General features: G+C 44.1%; 1 protein-coding gene across 2 annotated transcripts in view; it reads left to right on the top strand.

The window, feature by feature from the left end:
• Positions 1-227: 227 nt before the first annotated feature.
• rangap1b (Ran GTPase activating protein 1b) overlaps positions 228-6,000 on the top strand; it is a 55,523-nt gene continuing 49,750 nt past the window's right edge. The window contains exon 1 of one of the 2 annotated variants that reach the window (XM_085969526.1): positions 228-388. The gene's annotated coding sequence lies outside the window, so the exon portion shown is untranslated. The remainder of the gene's footprint in view (positions 389-6,000) is intronic. The other variant, XM_085969525.1, reaches the window with a different exon arrangement.

Below are 6,000 nucleotides of genomic sequence, written 5' to 3'. Positions count from 1 at the left end.
AAGACCACAGCACCTGCTGGTAGGTCGCTCGGCCTGTAGATGGTGCTGTGGAAAAACCGACCCACCAGGCCCGCCCTTCCTGTCCAAACGCTGCTCTCTTTAGCAGGCAATGGAAAGGGCGGGGGGCGGCCGGGGCGCGCATTCGTGCAATGTTTACCGGGAGTTGTAGTTGCTCCGCCCCCACCAATCCAATGAAAACCGACGGAGCCGATCGCCGATCCGAACTACAACTCCCACAATGCCGGGTCTCTTGCACATGCGCAAGAGGGAAACGGCGGAACTGACTGGAGACCGGTTTTGAAAAGCGTTGACCGCCATTTACGTCCAAAAAAAAATTAGGCGTGTGGAGCCGGCTCAGTTAAAAATCTTCAAATTCGCCCTACTTCTGGTAACTTTTCATTCGATTTTCACGTCTAATTTCTGATATTTTTTTCTTTATATTTGAGGAGATGAATTAATGCCGCCCAATGATTTTAGTTTAAATTTTGACAGCAACAAAAATGCCTCTGTCTGTTTGACTCGGTTAACCAACAATAATTTTAGTGAGATCTTTGGGTTAATGGTCGTCGGCCAATAATTTTAATATTTTTTTGGTTAGTGCTAATAAAAGAAAATTTTTCTTTTTCTTCCTGTCTGATTTTGATCCCTCATTTGGAAGGGGGATAGGTGCAAGAATGTTCCTTTCTGTAATTTTAATTTTTGGGGGGGAGGGCAATTTTATCAAAATATAAATCTGATTGTAATAATTTAATAGTCTTAAAACAACCCCTCCCTCCCTCCCTCCCTCCCTCTCTGGGCCACATGTTGTGAAGCTCTGAGTCAGAGTGGGGTGGATGGAGTTTGTACCTTGAATTCCCCACATGATGTGTTCCTGAGTCTGCACTGTGCATTGATCAGTGTGTGGTGGGGGGATAGAAAGAAAGAAAGAAAGACTTGCATTTACATAGCGCCTTTCACGACCACCGGACGTCTCGAAGCGTTTTACAGTCAATGAAATACTTTTTTTTTGAAGCATAGTTACTGTTGTAGTATAGGAAACGCGGCAGCCAATTTGCGCACAGCAAGCTCCCACAAACAGCAATGTGATAAATGACCAGATCGGCTGTTTTTGATCAGAATCTGATTATCGTGTTGTGCCCATCCTGGTAGCCGGTGACAAGATGGTGCTGGCAGAGACCGAAGGTAGCGATTTGATTCGTCTGCCTGGCTGCTCTGTATGAATTAGGCAAGCGTGTAGCAAAGGCAGAGGGTGGGGGGGATCTTGACTTCCATTACAGATTGGGATCAGCAGACAAATTCGTGAAGAAGAAATCCAGACTTGCATATCTATGGAGCCTTTCACAACCACTGGAAGTCCCGAAGCGCTTTACAGCCAATGAAGTGCTTTTTTTGAAGTGTAGCTGTTGTAGTGTAGGAAACTTAGCAGCCAATTTGCATGCAACAAGCTCCCACAAACAGCAATGTGATAAATAACCAGATCATCTGTTTTTGCGATGTTGATTGAGGGATAAATATTGGCCAGGACACCGGGGAGAACTCCCCATCTCTTCTTTGAAATAGTGCCGTGGGATCTTTTATGTCCACCTGAGAGAACAGACAGGGCCTCGGTTTAATGTCTCATCCGGAAGACGGCACCTCCGACAGTGCAGCACTCCCTCGGCACTGCGCTGGGAGTGTCAGCCTAGATTTTTGTGCTCAAGTCTCTGGAGTGGGGACTTGAACCCACAACCTTCTGACTCCGAGGCGAGAGTGCTACCCACTGAGCCACGGCTGACACTTGTGTCAGAAAGGTAGCGAATTTCTTGTGTGTTCAGGATAGTTTTCTGCAGCAATATGTCCTGGAACCAACAGTGGGCAGGTCATACTAGATGTAATAATGAACATAATTTAGTTAACAGCCTAACGGTGCGTAAACATTGATCTAATAGCGACCAGAACATAATCAAGTTCAATGTTGTGTTTGAAAGGGAGAAACAGCTACTAAGATTCTAGATTTAGATAAGGCCGAAATTCGTCTCGTGTGGTGACGAAGAATGGGCGGTATCAGATCGGCCGCCTGTTATGCACAGCGCCTGATATTCAGTTCCATTTACTGCAATAAAACTGAATATCAGGTGCTGCGTATAATGGGCGGCTGATCCGATACTGCCCGCTTGGCGTCACCACCCGAGACGTATTTCTAGCCTAGTCTGTCCACAGTAAACTGGGCAAATCTGTTAATGGGTCAAACGACAGATCAGTGGGAGGTGTTCAAAATAGAATTTAAAGTGATACAGAACCAGTTACTAACCCAGAGGGGCAAGAGCACTACTTGCTAAGACAGCCATGGACAAAAAAAACGGTAAAGGGATCAAGAGATATGGGGAGAAAGCAGGGACAGGGTACTGAATTTGGATGATCAGCCATGATCTCATTAAATGGTGGAGCAGGCTCGAGGGGCCGAATGGCCTACTCCTGCTCCTATCTTCTATGTTTCTATGTAAAGGATAACAAAACTAAAAGAAAGTCTAAAAGAGTGCAAAAAAAACAGCACAGATCCTGCTGAATGGGAAAGATACAAAACAGCAAAGAGTGACAAATCAGACAGTAAACTTGCAAGGGATATCAAAATCGACAAACCTTTTTTACAATTATTTTCGGAAAAAGAGGGTAGTCAAGAGCAATGTGGGCCCTTGAAAACTGATAATGGTGATATTGTAAATGAAAATAAGGAAATGGTGGACATGTTAAATAATTACAGGACTAGACAGACTAGATGCAGGAAGGATGTTCCCGATGGTGGGGGAGTCCAGAACCAGGGGTCACAGTCTAAGGATAAGGGGTAAGCCATTTAGGACAGAGATGAGGAGGAATTTCTTCACCCAGAGAGTGGTGAACCTGTGGAATTCTCTACCACAGAAGGCAGTTGAGGCCAATTCATTAAATATATTCAAGAAGGAGTTAGATATATTTCTTAAGGCTAAAGGGATCAAGGGATATGGAGAGAAGGCAGGGACAGGATACTGAATTTGGATGATCAGCCATGATCTCATTGAATGGCGGAACAGGCTCGAGGGGCCGAATGGCCTACTCCTGCTCCTATCTTCTATGTTTCTATTACTGTGTGTCAGTATTTACAGTAGATGAAGAGGATAATATGCCAGACACCCCAAGGAACCTCATTTTGAATCCGGGACGGGAACTTGCCATAATTAACGTAAGCAAATTAATAGTAATGAAGAAAATAATGACACTAAAGGGTTAACACCCCAGGACCAGATGGTTTCCATCCCAGGGTTTTAAAGAAAGTAGGTGAGAACATTACAGATGCCCTAACTATAACCTAAGTTCTCTCGATTCAGGAACTGTTCCTTAAGATTGGAAAATTGCACGTGTCACTCCGCTATTTAAGAAAGTTGAGAGAGGGAAACCAGGGAATTATAGCTCAGTTAGCCTAACATCTGTTGTCAGGAAATTACTATAGAGTCTATAATTAAGGATAGAGTGACAGAACACCTTGAAATTTTCCAGCTGATCCGAGAGAGCCAGCATGGATTTGTAAAAGGTAGGTCGTGCCTGACAAACTTGAGTGAATTTTTTTGAAGAGGTGACTGAAGTAGTGGACAGGGGAATGTCTATGGATGTTCCAGAAAGCATTGGATAAAGTTCCTCATAAGAGACTGTTAGATAAAGTTGAAGCTCATGGAGTTGAGGACAAATTATTGACCTAGTTAGGAGATTGGCTGAGCGGCAGGAGACAGGCAGTGGGGATAATGGGTAGGTACTCGGATTGGCAGGGTGTGACTAGTGGTGTCCCACAGGGATATGTATTGGGGCCTCAACTAATCGTTGTATTTATTGGCGACTTGGATGACTGGGTAGAGAGCCACATATCCAAGTTTGCCGCTGACACAAAGATAGGCGGCATTGTAAGCAGTGTAGATGGAGGCATAAAACTACAGATATTAATTAAAACTGTGGCAAATGGATTTCAATGTAGGCAAATGTGAGGTCATCCACTTTGGACCTAAAAAGGACAGATCAGAGTACTTTATAAATGGTGAATAGCTGGAAACCATGGGGGCCCAAAGATACTCCAGGTACATCGATCATTAAAATGGCATGAACAGGTACAGAAAATAATCAAAAAGGATACTAGAATGCTGGCCTTTATATCTAGAGGACTAGAATACAAGGGGGTAGAAGTTATGCTACAGCTATACAAAGCCCTGGTTAGACCACACCTGGAGCACTGGGAGCAGTTCTGGGCCCCACACCTTAGGAAGGATATATTGGCCTTGGAGGGAGTGCAGCGTAGGTTTACCAGAATGATACCTGGACTTCAAGGGTTAAATTATGAGGAGAGATTACACAAACTAGGACTGTATTCCCTGTAATTTAGACGGTTAAGGTGATTTGATCAAAGTTTTCAAGATATTAAGGGGAACAGATAGGGTAGATAGAGAGAAACTATTTCCGCTGGTTGGGGAGTCTAGGACTAGGGGGCATAGTCTAAAAATTAGAGCCAGACCTTTCAGGAGTGAAATTAGGAAACACTTCTACACACACAGGGTGGTCGGAATTTGGAACTCTCTTCCACAAACAACAGTTGATTCTAGATCAACTGTTAATTTTAAATCTGAGATCGATGGATTTCTGTTAACCAAAAGGTATTAAGGGATATAGGGCAAAGGCAGGCAGATGGAGTTAGGTCACAGATCAGCCATGAGCTCATTGAATAAAAACATAGAAGATAGGAGCAGGAGTAGGCCATTCGGCCCCTCGAGCGGTGGAACAGGCTCGAGGGGCTGAATGGCCAACATACCTTTAAGGGACATTTTTGCCCAGTACAAACGTCAGTAAAATCCTGTGTTCAGATGTGGTTATTTTGTAAATGTTCAGTACCAGTGTTGTTAGCAGGATTTCAGTAACATAATGACAGGCAAGTGAAGTTGTACTTCAATGTCTACCTGAATTGTACAACTGTAGATGCTGGAGTTGTCTGGAGGGAGCCTTTGAGTTGTAGAAAGCTAGGGTAAAGTACAGGTCTGTCACTGGTAGTACTTGTCGGAGAAGTTTGATATGAATTAAGAGTATTGTACTAGAGGTGGATGGATTTGTGGGTCTTCACATATTTCACACAATAATTTGATGTATGCGCGCACCTCTTGTCATGCTTGTGACACACTTTGTGTCAACCTTTTAGGATTGTGAATTTGTATGTCCACCTGCTGCTGAAACCCTTATCTGTGCCTTTGCCACCTTCAGGCTTGACTATTCCAACGCTCTCCTGGCCAGCCCCCTATCCTCCACCTTCCATAAACTTCAGCACATCCAAAAAATAAATAGCCTACACCTGTTTAAACGCTCCGCTGCCTCGGCGCTACACTCTGGAATTCTCTCCACCTTCCTCCCACTCCAGGGAGGGAGTGTTGAATTGTTTTACCTGCTCACTTTCCGAGGCCCCATCTGTTTAATCTGGTGGACGTAAAAGATCCCATGGCGCTATTCAAAGAAGAGCAGGGACTTCTGGTGTCCTGGCCATCGTTTCTTCCCAACTGACACTAGCAAAAAAAATTAGCTGATTATTCACCTCATTTGCCGTTTGTAGGACCTTGTGTGTAAATTGAAAGCACATTTGCCTTCATTAACAGTGCCTACACTGCACAAGTTCGTTCTTGGAAATGAAACTCATAAACAGGTGCAACTTATGGGATTGTTACAAAATTTGTAATTGTCAAAGTAGGAGACGGATGCTTATCTGTGCCTTGTGCACACTAGTGCTCTTTGTTTCCATTTGCAAAGTACCTACACGATAGAGTTCTTGCAGATAGAAGCATAGTGCAGTGAGCATAAGTTGTCGCTGGAATCCTTGGTGCCCCCATGCAGCGGTCTCGCTTGCACTGTCATGCCATCACTAAATCTGATTGTCGACTCCTAACAGCGCAGTGTTAGTTTTGAGACCTGTAATTGTTTTCTCGCTATTTTATCGGACAAAGAGGCGACTAATAGTTGACGCCA

This window comes from Somniosus microcephalus, chromosome 28 (genome assembly GCF_052327205.1).
Source record: "Somniosus microcephalus isolate GS21.2 chromosome 28, FLI_Smic_1.0, whole genome shotgun sequence".
Taxonomy (NCBI): domain Eukaryota; kingdom Metazoa; phylum Chordata; class Chondrichthyes; order Squaliformes; family Somniosidae; genus Somniosus; species Somniosus microcephalus.
This window is presented reverse-complemented; position numbering and strand designations above follow the sequence as displayed.